Raw genomic sequence first — 18,777 nt, forward strand, 5'->3', positions numbered from 1 at the left:
TCTTTTTTTATTATTTCACTGAACTGGACAAGCTAATGCTTTCCAGTGTGTATCTGCATACTAATACAGTACAGCACAGCACCAGCCTTCAACTCTAGTACTCATTATTTTTAAGTATATTGTCACACATTGTTTTTTCTTAATTTTGGACTTTATGTAATGGTTGAGCCCGAGGATACCAAATTGCTGGTGGTTTAATGTGTTTTTAGGAAATATTACTGCATTAGTGACCAATAGCTCAACTCCATTTAGTTATTTTAATTTTTCAGGTCCTATCTGTTCACAATCTTCAACCACACAAGCATTTATATTTGATATAATTCATGTTTGAGCCACAGAGGTGTCAAATCCATTACATTGTGTTCTAAATGATGTTGCAGACTTGACTTGAACTAATGTTGTAGCAACACACTTTCTTTATTGTCATTGTTACTTTTCCCCAGAACACAAAACCTGAAGGACGGGTCGCAGGTTGGGAAACTAACAAAAGCACTGCACGAATCACAAAAAGGGTCAAAGCAAACTGGTCCCCTTGGTGTCTTAAAGGTGGCGGTGGGAATAAAACCCACAGCCACACACTGATTCTATCAAAGTGATAGACTAACAAAAGGATTGGACCCAAAAACCAAAGGTGAAGTGGGAGTCACTGAAACAATATGTATGGAAACTGGCCAAAAGAAAAAAATCTCAAACACACTCAACTCAGATTTTCACTCAAACAGAAAAGACAGAAAGCCGGCTGATGGTGTTGACTCCCTGAAGACACACAACCCCCCTTCCTTAGTCACCCAGCTGACTGATTGCAGCCAGCTGAGGGAGAACTTCACAGGTGCGCCCAATAGCTCCTGATGACCTGTGACCTAGATCTGGAGAAATCACATCAGGACCTTAGGGAATCTCTGATCTCTGTCCAGGACACCATTCAGGTTCCCAATTAAATAAATCATTAAAAGATATGTGACACTGGGGGATTATGACCTGAATTGAATCCAATTCAGTTCACAACCACAGATGCGTCCAAGGTTGACATGTGTAGGGGACGGAGGTTATATTATCACGAGCCAAACATCCGAGTCACACCAGCACATATTTGTAAGGACGCCTGGGGACATTTCCTGACGTTTTTTGTGGCAATCAAAACCTGCTATTTTTCACATCATGTGGCGACAAAAACAGGGATTTTAACCAAACCACGACGTATTCCCAACCCTAACCAAGTGGTTTTTGTGCGTTAACCTAACCTGAGTATAAACACAGGCGTGTGACAAGAGAGAAATGGAAAATTCAACTGAAAAAAGTTGCAACATAAAGAAACGTCCTGATAAAATCTGGATGAAGGCAGTTAGATTACATTTGTGTATCGGGGTTATGAGTGTGCAGCTGTCCGATGGAAATTCTGATAAATGTGACGAAAGCCAGTGACGTCTTCCACACGTGAAATGTATATTTTTACGGGGTTTCAAAAAAGGTCATCACACAGGTTGTGGAATCACATCAGTACGTAGTCTGATATAAAATGACTATGGTGAGATGTTTGTTTAGTGATATTGTGTCTCTGGTGCTCATCTATTATCCCATCTGAAATAATCTTCTCATGTTGACCTTTTAAGACGGTCAAAACAAATAAAAAACATCATTGGTAGGTGGGTGGTATAACAGATATATCTATATTTAAACACACAACACTGTGGGGCGTGACATTAAGTACATCAATAATCCTGTTAGTGAAATAAAATACTCTTCTGAAACGATAACTTATTAATGAAGAGTTGAAGTGAGCCTGGTCCTCATGGAATATTTAGTGATGAAATATTATTTATGAAATCACGAGATCCTATTTAAGCGGGACTGCTTGATTATGCACCAGGGGCGCTCCATCCACATGCTCCAGAAAACGCTTGCTTTGGCATATGTGCACATTCACAAAGAAATCCTGATGATTTGTTGTGATTGTCTTTTGTTCCAGTATCTGCCTTAAAACAAAGACGTCCACCAGCACAGGACCGCGGACCTCCTATTTATTGTTGAGTCTCCACAAGAATGCCATGCCGTCATTTCACAAACTGCTCTCGGACGAGTTCAAAAGTTCATTCTGAGACTCTTTAACTGTAGTCTGCAGAATACCATGAGGCTAAAGACATGTTTCCAGCAACAGCCTCCTTCTGTATCCCAATTATAACTCCCTGTACCGGTCATTTCCCCTCCACTGACTCTAACCAGCCTGAGCTGACATGTGGAATTTCTTATGACCCTTATCAGGGGTTTTAGGGCGCTTCCTGTAGTTTCTACGTGAACAGACATTTTCGTGTCTTTTTCTCTTCTGCTGGTGGCTTGTCTCCCTCGTACGTGACCTGAATAACTAAGGCTGCACACCACTGGCTGGTAAATAGCGAGGAGAGGCTGCTTTAGGGCGCTGTCGCCTGCACTTAGCCTCAAAAGCAGTGATACATTTGTACACTGCACAAAGTGCAACACGGGGGCGATTATATTGTTCTCTCATTAACACTTTTTGACCGGAGTGAGACGCACTGATATATAAATAAATAATAGATTAGAGCACCAGGAATTAATCCAACATATGCTACTTTAGACGCAGCATTAAACAGTTGTACTGTAATTTTGTTGAGTGCCTCTAAAAAATAAGAAGATCCACCCTGTCCCTAACGTGCTATCGTCGAAGGATGTTTTTGGCCAAGATATTTGTGCTTTATTGAAAACGGTACAATGAATATTTTTATAATAACAATGTGTTGAATGACAATGTGAAAATGTGAAGGGTTGCTCTGATGAACCTGCAGATAAACACATTGCGGCTCCCCTCAGCTTCATGGATCTTCCCAGCAAACTGGACCATTTTGGTTCCCTAACGCCTTTTTAAGTCATTTCTGGCTGCAGCAGGTGGATTTTTTCAGCTCTTAAAACCAACTGTTTACTACCTGCTCAGCACAAAACAGCAGAAAGATACCTGTAAGATACTGTATTTCTCTCAGGAGTTGGTGGAGACCAAAATGGAGCTAAAAGGAAACTTCACGTTCACTTGAAAAGGTGATGATATGTCAATGTTGTTTTCGTGGTCCCCAAGTTACCAAATTATTATTATTGCAGGTTTAAAAAGGACACAGTGGAATGTAGTGTGTGGGTGGATTGTTTTTGGTGCATCTGCTGGAAACACCACAGCTCCAGTTTAGCCACTCATGAAGTAGTTTGTGTTAATTCACCCCAAACAGCTGATACTCCAGCTGTACATACTGCACATCAGCTATAGATCACTTGCAACATAATCCTCAACCAAGCTCCCGGGTACATCACCCGGCTCTGATGCCATTTTACATTAGGGCCAAACTGTGTATTTACAACGTCACATGATGTACACTGTCTAAAAAAGACTTTTCCCGTTAAGCTTACATTGTGAAAGAAGCGGCTGTAAAATGGTAGATACATTTGCCACAAACCCCCGCGGGATCTGAATCATCTGGTCCAGTGACATTCGGAGAGTCCAGAGGAGCTACTGTACATGATTAAATAATTTTATCGCCATTCACATTAGTGGGGCGTGGAGCATGCAGGGGTAATTTCATACCCTGGAAATGTAACTTTTTTGGCTTCATGTGCCACTGAGCAGCTTGCAAGCTAATTCTCCTGAGTGTCTTGTTATGTGACGGATCAGGCTCTGTCTCGTCGTTCTGTTATTTTGCTCCCGGCGATCTCCTTTTCTGTCTTCTCTATATTTATGCGAATATTTTAAAGTTAAGGCGTTTTCTGCCTCCCCAGATGTCGTCACCTCGATGTGCGGCATCTAAAATTAATTTGGGCCCTTGTGTTTTTCCAAAAACAACACATCTGAGGTTCGCTATGTGTTTTATATGAACTTTACTCCTCCTGTGGAGAGTCGAAAAAGAAAAATATCACCCGATCACCGGCTCTTGAATATATCATTACCCCTGTGCAGAGAGGCATTCTTGTTACATTGAATCATGTGGATTGTTTCATTTGATCCTCCATCCAAACGTACAATATGTATGCATCACAGTCGTCATTATCAGAGTGGGAATCATCAATGAAACAAGCAGATCGAGACTGAAACAACTACTCCAGTGACTGGCTCAAAGAAATGAGTGGAATTTGCATTCCAGACACGGAAAGAGAGCAACCGCCAGCACGTCATTAGACCAACATGCACTGCAACCACGAGAGAGGTTACATTCCTCACAATGCTAGGGGTTACAGTATTAGCACATGAGTTTCCCATTGAGAAAAAAGGAGTGCAATGGTAACTGATTCATTTCAACACAACATGTAGACTGAAGCCTTCACTGCGCCGCACTGAAACAGCTCCACAGGATGAGAAGGCGCCAACGTGTGTGCCTGTCGCTATCTAATCACCCCATCCAGCACCCCTCCATGACAGCAGAGGAAGTGGGTACAAAGGGAGGCCTCTAGCTCAATGAAAACATTTACCCTGTCTTGTGCTGATAGCTGCTGTTGTGTATATGTAGGAGAACAGCCAGCCTCACTGGAACGACGCTCAAGCAAGATTGTTTACCTTCTGGGGAATCTCGGAAATTAACTATCAACAGGTCAGACGGGGCGGGATTCACAAGAATGTAGCCTGAGGTTAGGGCTGATCTGAGACAGGGAACCAAGACTGAATTTGACTCCCCTGGATTTTTGTAATCAGGATCATCTTGTCCGACAAATGTTTGGGTGGATAATGTTGCACTTATTTCAAAGAGAAAACATGAACCCCATTTGTAAAATGATTTTGCTTCCAGGTTTTCCCTTTTGTCTCATTCTCCTTTTGGCCACACTCGACTGCTTCCTAAAATGATTATTATTATTACTATAATCGTCTATCCATCTGTCTTTCCATCCATCTGCTCATCCATTCATTTTGAGAGACACTTTTCCAGGTCAGGGTCATGTTGCCAACAAAATGGCAGAGCAACCCAAACATCCTTTTCCCCAGAGGCTTCCTTCTACTCCTTTCTAAAAACCTATGATATGTCTGACACAACCAACTGTGTCTGCGTAATGCTTACCTGTAAAGGTGCCATCTTAAGATGTCCAATGCAATTTGTAACTGAAGGGAATGTTTGTCATTACCTTGGGAATGTGGTATTATCTTCTGTATGATAACCTCTTTAGGTCATCTTAAAGCGTGGCTTGCAGCTCCAGGCCTTTCTTTTATAAGCTTATTTTGTCAGTTTCAACTGTTGTTTGTCTGCTCAAGGGCAAAATCTGGACTGTACTGGGCTTGAGCTTATAATATTAATATTTTAACATGCAAATTTAAGATGGTTAATTAAAAAAATAATAATCATCTAATCGTGCTGGCTTGCTTTTAGCTCGCAGTGAGGCTTTAGGGACGGCAGTCAGTCTGTTTGTTGGTCCAAACGACATAGTGTTTCCCACACGTACAGTAGACTTTACTTGGGCAGGTCACCCATGTGTATTAACAGCCTCTAAAGTATATTTTGGGAGCCATATCCTTTTACTTTATTTTTACTTTTTCACCCGTGTGAGAGAACGACGCCATCTGTGCTCAGTTAACTAGTGGACAATCTGCCCTCACTCTACACATCCATACATACCTGCACCTGCTACGTACGTACAGAGAAACAAGACTTTTTATAGCATCACACAGCTCCTGGTGATGCACACTCATTGTGATGCCACCCCTCCTGTTGAACGTAGGCCTATAAATGCAATTGTTTCTTTAAAAACCTATTAGTGCTCCTGGTTTGGTACCACAACAACATGGCCGGTGTGCGTGCAATAAAGAGACCAATGGTGGAGGGGAAACTGAAGGGAAATGCAAGGTGAGCAGATAAAAGTAGTTTGTGAGCAGACACTAAAATAAGGTGGAGAATAAACTGCTGTAATAATATTAACATTCTCATAAATACCTGCGTAACTTAAGGCATTTTCATTAGCATCAGCCTTACTTTGCTTTAGTGCTAATAATATAATGTTAGTTTTATTGGCGAATCCAGTAAACATCAACATGGCAGCTTTTTTCACGCAGTCACATTAGCTGATGTTAGCATTTAGCTCAAAGCACGCTCTGCTTAATAAATACAGCCTCTCAGAGGCTAGCGTGGTCGTAGTCCCTTACTGGTCTGATAAGCCTGTTAGGTCAGCCATCTGTGGGACCTGTTTACATGATTCATACCCCGTCTTGATGTCTACGTATCAACATCAATACATGAGTAACTCTCAAGTTCTCATGTCCAGAAATCCTGTTTGTGTAACGTGCTGGTTGAGATACACTGGAAGAGGTAATCAAACTTTGCCCACGGCAACATTTGTTTTGAGTTGTGCGTCTGTGTTTCTGTACGCCACAGTCACATTGGCTATTTGGGTAATTTGAGTTATTACTTGAGCAACATAATGTACCAGGAAATTAAGAGTGACTCCGTCTGACCTCTCCCCGGCTCTTTTTCTCTGCTCTCGGTCTATCTCCGCATCTCTCACTGAGCCCCTCTCAAACTTCACTTTATACCCCATAGCTTCCCAGCAGGGGCCTCCTTAGGATCAAGACACGGGCAGGTGCAGATATCTGAGAGTCCTGCTGTTGCTTCTCTCCCTCTCACTGTGTGTGGGGTGAGGGGTTCACCAAGCCTTCCCATTCCTTGGGAAACACCTCGGGGGGCTTAAGTTTACAGGCCGTGAAACAGTGAGGCAGTGCAGTGTTTCTGTTCCAGGTAATGAAATTGAGCCCTGATGAGTTTAAAAAATAACATATTGAATAAATAAAGTTTAGACAAAGACGGAGATAACGTTCATGTTCTTGGTTACTTGGTTAAGAAGTCACCGGGGGCACAGACTTTCAGAGATATTGAGACGGAGTGGAAAAAGCCCTGCTTCTACAGGTCAAGCGCTTGGTGTTGGCAGGAGATTAGAGCCAGCTAATGTGACCCGTCGCTGGAGGAGACCAGTAAGGGAAGAAGAGGACGTGTTACTGAGAGCTGCCTCGTTGGTGAGAAGTAATTTGAACTGAATTCTTTTGTCAGAGGAGGATTGAGTGAGAGCAAGAGTACAATGTTTATCAGGAAACAGAGATTGTTTTTTGTTTTAGGATTTAGGAGAATGTGACAGAGGATACTGTTGCACTGGCTGGGTGTAGTGCATCTCAACGCATCCTCATACCGAGACGACTGAATAGGTGGATTGCCAGCGACACCCAAGACAACATGTATCACCGTTCCTAAAACAACATGGCCATTACAGCGTTCAAGCGACAGGCGTATCGGATTTAATGTAGGCTGGCTGCTGTGGTTAGCCTCAGGCACTAAAACTACTTGGTTAGGTTTGGGACAACTTAATTGTTTTACGTTACTAATGTGACTCCAATAACGAACGTACCTATGTTACATACACAACTTCAGTTATGTGATATACGTGATGTCACTCTTTATATTACTCCACCTGACTTCCTCCCTTAGTGTTGTAATAATTGCTATGGCCACTAGAGGCTGCACCCTAACAAGAAACATAAATATGAGTCTTAATAGAGAGCTGCAGGAATGAGCCTAAAAATGAGCTCAAATCAGTTAGCATTTTTTAACTTCCAGTTCCCTTGAATTTTGATAACAATGTTTCGTACAAAGACCTTCATCAGGTCTCTTTGTACCAAAATGTTATTAAAATTCCTTCTTGATTGCAAGTGAGGTGAACAGTGTGCAGGAGTTTTTGTCCTGATTGTGTTGGCCCTCTGTGCCTGTTGATCCACAGGTGTGCAAAAGTTTTACTCTGCACATTTTGTTCTAAGACATAAAATACCCCACGTTTGAATTATAAAGTCTTTACATGTCTTTAAAAAGCACCATAAATGTGGCTAGCTTCCAGGTGAGTATATGCTGACAGAGTAATCAACCGCAGATACGTTCCCGGATGAATTTTGCACCTGTGCATTCAAAGCACCATACAGCACAGTTGGATAGATGCTAGTGCTTAAGGTTGTGATTTAAATTTTAGGTGTCTCAAACACAGGGCAGGATACTGTTGAATATCTTTAGAGTATCTTCTTTTCAACATCCACTCTGTTTTTTCTTAATAAAGCGTCTGTCAGCAGCTGGCAGCTTTATTGGTCAATCTGTAAAAAAACTGTGCTATGTCTGTGGGTCTATATCCAGCTTGAAGAGCTTCCAGGAAGCGGCCAAAGCACATCAGCCAGAAAGCAGCTTGGCAGCTGACGCCGGAGAGTGTGATGACAGGTGTATCCTAACAGTGGCACGGACGCTGCTGAAAGTGAGAATAGAAAGATAAGCTGCGACAGAGCTTTTAGCGTGTGTGTGTATTGATAGCTTTGTATGTGCATAAGTGCATGTGTGTGTCCCTTTTGCATGAATGTAACTTTGCATGATGTGAATTGTGTGTATGTTGCAAGTTTGTGCGATGCAGAGGGAATTCTGCCAAGTGCTTATTCCTTGAAAATGTCATATTGTGCAGTTATGCAGTCCATGCATGTTGTGCATTTGTGTCCATGGCAATGAAACATACACCCGGACGAGCTTCCATGCGCCCTTGGATTTGACACCAGAGGTTAGAGATTTAACTCCATGCTAAATCTGTCACCTGGAACCCGGAAGAGATCAGCACCTCAACCGACACCACCAGCATCAGCAAGAGCTCCAGTTGTAAAGTTTTAAATGTATTCAGCAAAACAAATGAGCCAAGATATTAAGCCAGAGACATGAGTACTTTGGTAATGCTGATGCAGTTTTGTAGAGATGAAGAGTAACCAAGCACTAGATTTAAGTTTTGTTAGCAGCAGGGTTCTGGGGATGGCACGGTCAGTTGGTTGGTCCACCACGTCGATCTGGAGTGAAACAATTTCCATGAAATCATGCACGTTAGTAAGCTGATGTTGGGATTCAGCTGAAACAGCCTAAAAGACTGTTTAGGTAAACTGTATCACTGTTCCTGAAACAAATGGTCAATGTACCGTTACTGCCACACACGTACCGAACCTTTGTTGTACAGTTGCAGTTTGGTTAGGTTTGGCAAGAAAAGTATACTTGGTTAAGGTTAGGCAAAACTTCCGTCTTTATTTCATGTACAGTACGTGGCATTACTTCACTAAATTATTTAGTTAGAATAACTCATTGCGTTGTTTAGCCTTCAGTCCAAGACCGTTTGTTTCCAAAAACTGCTTAGGTCTAATTTTATGCACTTTAACACTGAAATACCCACACGCTGTGTCTTTGTTCAGCTGCATGTAGACATGAGTGACAACCTTTCCACCAGAGATATTGTACACACACATGGATCGCGTTTCTGTGTAGACATTATGTCTGTGTAAAACTGAAAAAAAGAATTGGGAAGACTAGACTTCAATTGAGTTGAATGAGGCCAAAGCAACATGTTTATTCTTTATTTCATACAGGCTTTGACTCTATGGATGATGTCATCAGGGCAAAACATGTTGACCTTGGCTTAAGTGGTTGTTCATGAAGACAAAACAAACTTTCTTAAGCTAAAGTCTGTCACTCAGCAAGCCACAGTTTAACAATTTAAAGAAGTGGCTTGTTTGTGGAGCCGACTGCTCAGGACGTCTGCTAATGAGACGCGCTGAGTGTGTAGCCCTCCTATCTCACTAGGAAATGACTGCCCAGGTTGCTCACTACTGTGAGGGCCACGAGCACTCAAGACTCTTCCTGCGATTGTGAGGAACCACTGCCTTGAAGTGTGTATTCTCTCTTTGCTTGTTGGCATTAAGATAGTTATGGTTCCCCACCCACTTGTAACACGTATCGATGCATAGTGCAGTGTTAACTGAAGGGAAAAAATACATTAGGGACAGCAAAACATACTTACTGCTTTCTGTTCCCAAGCAGAAAATATTTAGATTTATTTAGGGTTTCTAGTCTGTTTTCTGGGACTTCCAGGAACTCTTAATGGGTTATCAGACAGTGTTACTCAAATATGGATGCCCTAATGTCATAAAATCAAAACTATTTTCATGGAGAAGTTTTGAGGAGTCTCACGGCCAGAGGAAAGAAACTGCTCTGTGGCACTACAACAAGGTTTCTTTTGTTTTACCATCGTCATCGCCATGCATTCTGCAAACATCTTTGTTTAAAAAAATAATAGTATTAAAAATGTTTTGCCTCTTTCTTTCATTCACTTTCAAAACAATGTAACAATATCAAGATCAAGCTCATACCACTTTTGTCCACAGGGGCCGCCAGAATCAACAAAATGTGAAAGATCCTTGTAGCTGCTTTAAGGTTGTGTAACATCGCACACACTGCAAAATAACCAAATACAAAAGTAATATGAGTGGATTTTGAATGTAAAAGCAGTGGATTTAGATACAAAGGGATGGCAGTGCCTTCAGAGATCCTTCATCCAGTCTGAAGCAAAGCATCTGAGCCCGAGAGAGCAGCCCGTGGCAGCGGCACACTGCAGGTAGAAAGGAGCAACATACCAGTATAAGCTAGTGGCTTCAGAGATCACCTTACCACGCAGCAGAAATTGTGCTGCAGGACTTGAAAGTACCAGTGTGAGAGCAGGTCATGGTAATACACTGTCGAGTCATGGTAATGAAATGTGATGGGTTTGTGCAGCGATCGGCTGAATGAGCATTGCACCTTGGAACATGTAGCACACATGAATGCACTCGCAAAGCTCAGCTCAAATAGAGGCACTCTTACTTAATAAATAATACAAAGTACTGTAGTTTTTTTCCCTTATAATACAGAGCACTGGGATACTGAGTAATGAAATTGGGAATAGTGAAATATTACAAATGTTTCCAGAAAAGGGGATAAAGCATCTGAGGAAAGAAGACCATGGATCTAAAAAGAGAATTTGCTGAAGTGTTTATGTCCTAAATCCACATCAAAGATGGTCTATGAGCCAGAATATGGGTTATTATAAGATTGAGAGAAGCTGGGGAAAAAAATCCCATAAATTATGTGTTGTTCTTTCCTGTCTTCTTTATCATCTTGCAACCCACTGAGATTTATCTTGCAACCACGCGACCCTCAGCTTGGGAACCATTACCGTGAGATAAGCATCAGGCAGAGAAACAGAAGTAAAATGTTAAAGTGAGGCTAAAGATAACTTTAAAAATGGGTAAATAATAAGAAAACATATCAGCTGCATTACAACAGTGTACATAACAGTGTAAACATTTATAAAATGCAGAAATTAAGAGATTAAACCCTTCTGATTTTGTGACTTGCTATCCTTTTTCCTTTTCCAGTCCTAAACAAAACAAATAAAATGTAATTTTAATCTCCTGCACAACCCCAGATAAGAAACTACTGTAAACACAGGATGGATTGTTTACAACATCTCCGCTCCGTTTTTTGCCCTTTGCTCGTAACTGAATGCAATTAAGGAAGCGATATTGAATTAATGTTGACTTCAGTGTGGGAGGGCTGCCAGGCTTTGTATTGGAGGACAGACTGAAAAATAAAAATAAAAGTTCATCATTGCTTCAAAACCTCAGACAAGAAGAAGTTCTGGTCTGACTCACTTTGGGTCTAGCAGTCTGAAGAATGTAAACGTGTCAGGTAAGGATTCACAGAAATGCACTCAAAAGTGGCCTTCAAGATGCTTGTCTTTAAAGCTGTCGGTATGCTGCACTACATGGAAAACCTCATCTAATCCTAACCCTAACACTCTGCTATTTCTATCTGTTCAACTCTTAGCCTTAAGTGACTGTAAGAACAGAAAACAGAAACAAGAACCTATCAGAAACCGAGACAACTAAACATGTAATAGCTCTGCTTTTATGTTTTAAGTACTTGAAGAAGCTTTCTTACTTTATAAATCACTATGTTACCACTTACTGCCAAAGCAGCTTTCATCCTAAGTAGTCTTCCCTTCTAGGGAGAATTTTAAAACATCTTATTTAGATCGGGAAAGACACATGATTATATAACACATTTTTTCACATGAGTTTGGGATTTGCAATTCCAGGTTATGAGGTGAGAGAGTTTATTCCATCAAAAACATTTTTATTTATTAAACAAGTGTGCAACATCCTGCAAAAATCCCACAAGTGAGATGAGATAGATTCCAAAAAAAATTTAAAATTAAAATGACTTGTCATGCATGAAAGTTCATGTTGGTGTTCCACCCACCAGTTTGTCCTGGAGCTTTCAGTTGTATCACACTGTGCACAAGCTAATAATGTTGTGTTGGTGTTGTTCCTGGAACATCATGATTAATGTTGCTCCAGGACCATCACTGCAACTGACTTTTTTTTATGTCACAGCTTTGCTACTCAGAGAATAGGACTCGAAAAATACACATATTATCCTCTGAAACATTTTTACATTTTTTTCTTTTTGCCTAAACCTAACCAAGTATTTTTTTTTTTTTTTGCAAAAACCAAAAAAATAGTTTTGCCTAAACCAAATGTTTTTGTTTCCTAAACCTAACCAAGTATTTTTTTGCCAAAACCTAAGTTTCTTTTGCTTTAACTTAAGTACTTTTGTTGCCTCAACCTAACCAAATATTTTTGTTGCCTAAACCAAATATTTTTGTTGCCTAAACCTAAAAACACTACTTGGTTGTTGCCTAAACCTAACCAAGTAGTGTTGATATCTAAACCTAAGTACTTTTGTTGCCAAAAGCTGACCAACGAAACGGTAGTAGAAAAGTATAGTATAGTAGTATCTAATCGGGTTAAAACCTGCTTGCTGGGAAAGAGTTCAGTACTCAATCCAGGAAGTCACCAAAGCTTGCTTGAAAACTGTCCTTTGTCACTTCCTTGTGATGAGAAACGATGGTCTTCGAACATTAATCATGATGTTCTAGGAGCAACACCAACAGTCCTAAAAGCTCCATGGATAAAACAATAACAGCTGCTAAACTTGTATATAAACTAATCCACCTCCACCTCAACTGCTCAAACTCAATCTCCTGATAAAGACCATGTGATGTTCCAGAAAAAGTTAGTAGGTTTGAGTTTGGATTTTCTTTTGCAAAGATGTGTCACTTGTCTCACAAATGTATTTACTCTATGCATTAGAGCCCATGAATGTCAGACTCACAGATGATATCCAAAATAGATATCTACTGTAGAGTTTGCAGAAAATAAACTCTGTATCTGACGCAGTGTTTCAGTCCTGTAAGTTCCAGCACTGCAGCATGAATGACTCATCATAACAATGACTAACATGACCTGTGAGCCCACTCTAAGTGACAGTCAACTCACGGAAAATAGAATTTGCTCTCACAGTGTTGCATTACGGAAAAAAGGCACCGCAGCCCGCCCACGAATTCAAGCACTCAACACACAGATTTTTTGATGGGGTTTCAGGAATAGTGCAGCCAACCCCCCACTCAATGCTCATGCACAAAATATGAAATCATGTCCTTTAATTGATTTGTGTGTATGGTATCAGCGGATGTGCATTATCAATTCTGCATTGTGAAGTTAGACGTGTTGATATCCTAGTCAGGGGGTTCCTGAATCGAGCAGTAGCGCAATAAAATTCGACGAGAGGAATAATAAGTGGTGCGTCATTATAATGGAGTAGTTCAACTGTTTTGATGCCTCTACTTGATGAAATATTGGCTCACCAATCGCTTACTTATGTTGTTTTTTCCTTTTAATATACTGTATTAGCATATATTTGCAATTGCAATCATTACCTTAATCATCATTGTCGTCTTTACTTCAGAGCACTTTACAAAACAGTTACAAGGTGCTTCAGAAACAATAACAAATATAAATCAGCAAAGTAGTAAAAGCAACAAGGGCGAGGACAGAATTATAAAAGGCAATAAATGAATATTAAAGTAAGGTAGAAAAACTATAAAGACTGTAAAACGGAAACAGACACAGAGTTCCTCATGCAAGTTGTTTTAATATTGACAGGCCCTAATGGCAAAGGCCAGATCATTTTTCTTTAATATACAGCCAGTAAAACAGTTAACAAAAAACTGCTTGAGGACCTGAGGCTACAGTCAGGCTCATCTGGAGTTTAAACAGCTGCCACATCAGATTACACTGTGTTCAACTTTGAAAGGAAGTGCAGAGCTGCTCCGGGGCATTGGCGGATTTAGCGTCTGCTTTGCGCCACTCAGCCACAAGCGGGCAACAAAACAGATGTGAAGATGTAAACTCTTTTCATTTCTGTTTTGTCATATTTTAGATTTTAACAGACTGAGTTTACAGCCGTACAAGCAGCTTTGTGAGGCTGTGATTAGGCCAACATGTTCTCAAGTCCATCTTGTCAAATACTGCAGCTTGGTCAGTGGTCTTAAGCTTCAAGCTATTTGCAATAAATACAAAATGTGGCTGAATCTGTTAGGAATTGTATTAGTTTTTGCAGGTATGTAGTCATAAACCAAAGTATTTTGACCTGATGGTGGCGCTACATGGATGGTTAACAAATCACCAGAGTCCTTAGCAATTTATCCTGGGAGGGGTGTGATGTCTGCAGCAAATCGTGGTTAACCATCCAATATTTGTTGAGACTTTTCAACCAAAAAACCCCCACAAATGTAAATCCCATGGTGGCACTAGGTTAAGGCAGGGGGTCACAAAAGACATTAGGATTCATGATGTATTGAATGGTACAAGCAATCCCTCCAATATTTGTTGAGATACTTCCATTTGGACCAAAGTGGTGGACTGACCAACACATAGACTACACTGCCAACCCTTAAGTCCTCATTGCCAGTTGGGGCCGGGTTGGCAGCTCAGGATGGACGCCAACCCAAAGCGGCAGTATTTCACAACCTGGGAAATAGACTTAACAATCAACCATCTTTCTCTAGAATTGTCTACTTAGGCTTTAATATAAAACATATAGATACAAGCAGCTTTTACTTTTCAAAAATGCTCAAAGGAATGGGCCAAACCGGTCAAAAGACCTACATTGTTACATCTGAAGACTTGTTGAGGTTATTGTAACCCATGCAACCCGTAACCTGTGTGGCACTGAAGGACATTTTGGTGTGTCAGCATCTGTGACCAGCTACAGGGCAATACATATCACCTCATCCCATCGACTGATTACATCAACTGTGTTCTTGGCAGCAGAGGAGGTCACGTTCATCCAAACTCAGTCCCATACAAGAGACAATGAACCCATTCATGCCTTTTTCTGTCACAAATAACTTCCACGATAAGATTTACATTAAGCATCATTGTGTTTGTCACAATCTGTTTCCTGCCTCTGTGATTTGCTGATCTTGTGACAATCTTGATTGTATTGAAAAATAAAAGTGGCCTGTCCGGGTCTGATACTTGCATTTTCTAATTGTCAGTGTAATACATTAGTCTCAGCATATTCTTCACATTCTCTCATAGCATTTTGTGAGAGTGTAGCCTCTCTGCACATTTTCATGTACATTATGTCCTTCCATTCAGTAAATCATTGTAATCACCCCCTGCCACACTGCTTATTTCAACCACACAGTGTCAGTCTACATGTGCACAGCATGCTAAATGTATCATTTAGACCAAAGCCTTTCGAATTGAGAGCTGCAGTGAAGGTAAAAGCAGTAGAATAAAACACATCAAGGTCTCCTATACCATTTTCATTCCTGTTTTATTGATAGTGTTATAGAGTACAGACAAAATAACGGATAAGGTTGACTTCCCTTCCCTCCTGTCACAGTGCTAGATGATTTTCAGTTTCTTGAATCTAAGCTTTTATGCCGTGTTCCTTTCAAGGGCGAAAACGAGGAGGAAGTCAAAGACTCACTCAAAATGATGATATGGGTGAGCCTGGAATGGAAAAATGATAAAAGGGCCGCTGCACAGAGGCTCGTGAAAGATGAATGCACTTTGGCCGTGAAATATAGGTGTGGTGAGTGAAGATGAGAACGTTTTGTGTCCTCAAGGCGCTCGGTAGGATGGGCAGGAAGGATAAGGTGGAGCTAAGAAAAACGAGAGAGGAGACACTGAGACAGAACCGAAGTGAACATCATGCTGAGGTCAAATCTGTGTCAGAAAACCCTTTGTAACCTGTTGCATCACACAGCATGCATTGTGTAGTGCATTGTTTAGATAGCAACGAGGTGTCAGTGTCAGGAAGCTGTGCAAAATGTTCTCAACGTTCCTCCCGTGGCTGTTTGAAATTTAAAGCATTTACTTTGTGGTCCAAAAATTGTGTGCCAGTATAATTGTCGGGTCCACACACATCCCCTCTCACATTCAACACTGAAACAAAATGTTCTGATATCAGCCGGACTCGAGGACTTTGCGCAACATCCATCCCAGAGATTAACTGCATCCCAAAGTGCTCATTGAGCAGAGTGGAGTGTCATGTGAAACAAGATACAGCGAACCAACCCAACCTCTTAAACAAACTCACAGCAACTGTTGGAAGGAAATGGGAGTTGGTGGTGGTATTAAATGGAATTAACAGCCTAAGTGGTGTGACTGCACTGGGGATGGCCTGTGGAAACTTCCTGCACGGGTTGAAAAAGTTCCCGTGCCCTTGATTTGGACCTGGGCGACACTGGACAACCCCCAACTCTCCTTTTCATAGAACACTGGCTTCCCCTCCGCTTCCCCGAACCTCTGTTTTGAAAGCCTGCTGTGTCACGGCAGTTCATAGGTAACAAAATGTTATCTAGAGGAACATGTCAGTCTTATTTCTCCAACTTGCTTCAATGTACTGTACAATGTCAGCAATTTGACGGCCTGTGAATGGCAAGCTAAACCCCACCCCTAATGATTTTGACCTTGAAGTACATGCAGGCTGAGTATTTAAACTGTCACTGATTTGTTAAAAGTTCCCTTTAAGTTAATATGTGTTAAGTGTTTTTATCATGTCTTTCTCCACATTTCACCAATACGCAACCAGGCCCCAAAAAAATATGACGTTGACATGGATGTATGAAAAGAGTGAAGCTGCCAGAGCAGAGTGTTTATTTGCAGACTGGGCCTCAGGGATGACTGCACAAAAATACAACTTTTGAGAAGTCTACATCCGTAGTCTGGTGGTACGGCAGCGGATACTTCTCTATCTTTTGCCAGATGGCAGCAGGGTGAACAGACTGTGGCTGGGGTGGGGGTTGTCTTTTAGTATCCTTTGGACTTTGTGCAGACATCTCCCTTCACCGATATCACAAATGTACCATGCCAGTTTGTGATGTGTCCAGTCAAGATGCTTTCTACACCTCCTCTGCCAGAGTTGAATTTAGCCTGATTTGGGTGAAACTGCATCATATCTTATTGTGGCAACACGAGGGTGTTTACTACGTAATGTACTTAATACCGACAACGCCACCTTGGGTTAGGGCCCAAGGACCCGTACTAAAGGTAAACTACTCTATTATAAAAGGACACAGATTGGTTCATTCAGGGAGAGCAGGAGACGTGGTTCAATTATTTGATACAAAATTTTATTATTTATTAAATAGACATTGGCACTGTAAAAGAAAAGAAAGAAAAGAGCCCAACTTAAAGGGGGGTACAGGCTGAGGCTTACCGGCTGGAAGAGGGGTTTATCAGGGGAGTGACATCCAAAAGAAAAAGGAGAGCACCCCACTCATACAGCAAAAATGTGACGTGCAACAAAGAAAATCTTGAACAGGGATCACAGCACACAGCACACAAGGGATCACCACCACCCAGGGGAACCACCACCACCAACACCGGCCTTCAGCACTAGGGGAAGAGGAAAAACACAATTAGGAGGGCCCACAATTATGAAAAACCAAACTATTGCATAACGTGTGCCAACAAAATATAAATGATAAATAGATAAATGAAGTGTTGAATTGAATTAATTGTAAATCAATCACACAACAGAAATCAAGAGTCTCTGGCCAGAGATCAACTTATAATAATTAAATCAATCTTAACACAAATAACAGGGGAGTTCAAACATTTCTTGGGAAATTCCCTCCCCAAACGAAAATACAAGAAACTCCCAAAGATAAACTTAATTAAATAAATTAATTACCCCAAAGAAAACCACCCAAACTACTAAGAAATTACCAAAAGGAATTCAACCATTGAACAGAAGATAAACAAATAAACATCACCAAACCTCGGCAGAGTGCCTTTAAAACACACAAACACACACACACACACCAGCACCACAGGTAGCAGCAGTATGTGGAGCCAGTAGCAGGAAGCAGGCTGACCGAAGGCGGCCGACCAAACTAAAGCCGTCGGAGCAGCGACAGCCAAGCAGCGGCAGCAAAACAATGGCAGCAAAGCAATGGCAGCAAAGCACCAGCAGCAACAGTACAGTGACAGTTCAGCGGCGAAGCAGCAGTAGCAGCGTAGCAGCGGCCCAGTAGCAGTGATTGCGCAGCTGCGCTTACTTAGCTTAATTAGCGTTAGCATTCATAACTCCGGTTATCTGTCCGGGTGTATTGGCGTCCCATCCAAAGAGGGAGAGGTGCGAAGAAAACATGCCCAGCAGGGGAAGACAGCCACCATGCAGCCCACAACCAGCCGACTGTTAGAGGAAGAGGAGCGAAAGGGGCGCTTAGCACCTGGCCACAGCAATGAACGACAAACACATCTTAACTCACCAATGCTCTAGTTGACAGCGGCGAACAAACGCAGATAATCGCCACAACCGCGGTGGAGACGCCGGATCTATTAAAAGGATCACCGTTATAATTTACATAAAACGCGGATTAATGTACACAAAACAGCATAGCAACGTGCGCCTACCTGTGCTCAGCTGCTATCGGCGAGTCCAACGACCCGGAAGTGGGCGGGCCGAAGAGGCAGGAAGCGAGAGGTCAGGAGGGTGGACACGGCCTACTTTTATCCCCTCTGTATGAGCCACTATTGGCTAATAAGCCAGAGAGGCGATGGTGCAGCAAAGCTAA

The 18,777-nt window shown here is 41.6% G+C and overlaps 1 long non-coding RNA gene across 1 annotated transcript; it reads right to left on the reverse strand.

The window, feature by feature from the left end:
* Window positions 1–17,356: 17,356 nt before the first annotated feature.
* On the reverse strand, window positions 17,357–18,777 carry LOC311263077. Its single transcript, XR_014623318.1, has 4 exons — window positions 18,617–18,777; window positions 18,472–18,538; window positions 18,259–18,395; window positions 17,357–17,593 (listed from the first exon to the last, which is right to left on the reverse strand). It is a non-coding gene; the product is annotated as an uncharacterized lncRNA (long non-coding RNA).

Source organism: Pagrus pagrus (genome assembly GCF_965226575.1).
Source record: "Pagrus pagrus genome assembly, chromosome: 9".
Lineage (NCBI taxonomy): Eukaryota > Metazoa > Chordata > Actinopteri > Spariformes > Sparidae > Pagrus > Pagrus pagrus.